This window comes from Schistocerca cancellata, chromosome 6 (genome assembly GCF_023864275.1).
Source record: "Schistocerca cancellata isolate TAMUIC-IGC-003103 chromosome 6, iqSchCanc2.1, whole genome shotgun sequence".
NCBI lineage: Eukaryota > Metazoa > Arthropoda > Insecta > Orthoptera > Acrididae > Schistocerca > Schistocerca cancellata.
The window spans coordinates 228,490,731-228,493,246 of record NC_064631.1 but is presented as its reverse complement, the minus strand read 5'-3'; the positions used below and the strand labels follow the sequence as shown (position 1 = coordinate 228,493,246).

The following is a 2,516-nucleotide window of genomic DNA, read 5'->3' as shown; positions in this document are numbered from 1 at the left end:
AGCTCGTTTTGTATTATCACGTAATAGGGGAGAGAGTGTGGCAGATATGATACGTGAATTGGGATGGAAGTCATTACAGCAAAGACGTTTTTCATCGCGGCGAGATCTATTTATGAAATTTCAGTCACCAACTTTCTCTTCCAAATGCAAAAATAATTTGTTGAGCCCAACCTACATAAGTAGGAATGATCGTTAAAATAAAATAAGAGAAATCAGAGCTTGAACAGAAAGGTTTATGTGTTCGTTTTTCCCGCGCGCTGTTCGGGAGTGGAATGGTAGAGAGATAGTATGATTGTGGTTCGATCAACCCTCTGCCAAGCACTTAAATGTGAATTGCAGAGTAATCGTGTAGATGTAGACATAGATGTAGATGTATATCATTAGGATGGGTGACAGGAATTTTCATTTAAGTGCCATAGATGGTGAGATGTACACACTGTTATAATCATTTCTGATGATACAGGGCATGATGACTGTGATAGAATGAACAAGGAGGGCTGTGAAATGTACAAACTCATGCATCAGAAGAATTTGACCTTGACTGTATTGTCTGCAGCACGTGGTCTAGTGGCTAGCATTGCTGCCTCTGGATCATGGGGTCCCAGGTTCAATTCCCGGCCAAGTTGGGGATTTTCTCTGCCTGGGGACTGGGTGTTTGTGTTGTCCTTATCATTTCATCATCATTCATGCAAGTGGCAAGATTGGACTGTGTAAACATTGGGACTTTGTAAGGGCACTGATAATGGCTCAGTTGAGAGCCCCACAAACCAAACAAACAAAACATCATCATCATTGCTTGTGTCACTGAGAAATCTTCAGCTGTGGATGTCACAAACAGTAGAGTATGAAAAGTGTATGTGCAGCAGCTCATCCTTACAATTAAAAAAAAGTGCAAGAGGTAACTCCTGCTGACTTTGGAGCTCATCATGTTATGTCAGTGGAGACTAAAAGTTGTATTTCCAGTCCTCATTTTCCCGCATTTCACTTTTTTCAGATGAAGCTTGTATCACCATATATGGGAAGTTCAAGAGCCACAATAGTCATATATGTGCCATTTAGGATCACCATGCTACATTTGTGAATGACCATGAATGCAGATTTTCGTGAACTTGTGAGTAGGTGTAATCACCGATTGATTGATGGTTTATATCTGCTTCCTCCCTATTTAAGTATGCACTCCGTCTTCAGGCCACAAGTGGCCCATCGGGACCATCTGACCGCCGTGTCATCCTCAGATGAGGATGTGGATAGGAGGGGCGTGTGGTCAGCACACCGCTCTCCCGGTCGGTATGATGGTTTTCTTTGACCGGAGCCACTACTATTCGGTCAAGTAGCTCCTCAATTGGCATCACGAGGCTGAGTGCACCCCGAAAAATGGCAACAGCGCATGGCGACTGGATGGTCACCCATCCAAGTGCCGGCCACGCCCGACAGTGCTTAACTTCGGTGATCTCACGGGAACCGGTGTACCCACTGCGGCAAGGCCGTTGCCCTATTTAAGTATACCTATGTGTATTGTCTTTCTGAGAGACAAATTCCCAATACTGGTGGAATATTTTCAAGAATGTAGGTTGCCCCAACATGAGGGAGCTCCTGTTCACTCTGTGAAAGATACCTATCAAGACCAAAAAGGATATCCTGGCAAGAATTCTTGTTGCCTATGACACTGTTCTAACAAACAAAGATTAAAGGGCATAACAGAACTTTGTGCAACAATGTCATGCACACTTAGAAGCTGGGGAGAGCCGTTTTGAACAACTGTTGTGAATGTAGAACCTTGTGCACAACTTGCACGTAAATGAAATTATTTCAGGAAATGTGTCTACTTAAGACATCAGCAGCAGACCAATGGTAAATCTGAAATTTCTGCATTTTTACTTAGTACTTTTGATGCAGTCATTTTCAGACATGCTTCTTTGTATGAAATTGATACATTTCCAATGCTGCATGACCACTGAAAGTTTGTATAATCATCATGGAAACACCCCATATAATGAAAAGTGATCAAAATTGCATGCTATTAATATAAGAATATAAGTATTGTTTTATCTGATTAATTAAACGCAGACTTCTTAATGTACACTATTAATTATGGGATAAAGAGGAATATTCATTACGAGTCATCAGCTTTGACCAATGACAAAGGCCACTTGCAACAAATGCTGTAAGCAAATTAATGACTATAATGTGATATCAGAGTCAATTTTTTTCAAATGGGCTAAGTTACAGATCAGCGTTTCACCACAACCAGGTTATTTAGTTTCATATTCATTGGCTTGGCCAACTCACAACCAAACTGTCACTCTCCCACCTAACAACAATGTAGGAAAAGACAAATTGCTACTTACTATAAAGAAGACATGTAAAGATGCAAAAAGACACTCACATACAGCTTTTGGCAACAGCCTTCATCAGTAACAGACACGCACACCCCTCAGCCTGATGTCAAGGATACTGGATGGTAGTTTTGAGGATCGCTTCTACTGTCTTTCTTCCAGACAGGTGTGACCTGTGCC

At 41.6% G+C, this 2,516-nt stretch overlaps 1 pseudogene; it reads right to left on the bottom strand.

The window, feature by feature from the left end:
• Positions 1 to 1,375: 1,375 nt before the first annotated feature.
• Positions 1,376 to 1,492, bottom strand: LOC126089843 (5S ribosomal RNA; annotated as a pseudogene).
• Between the last annotated feature and the right edge of the window lie 1,024 nt (positions 1,493 to 2,516).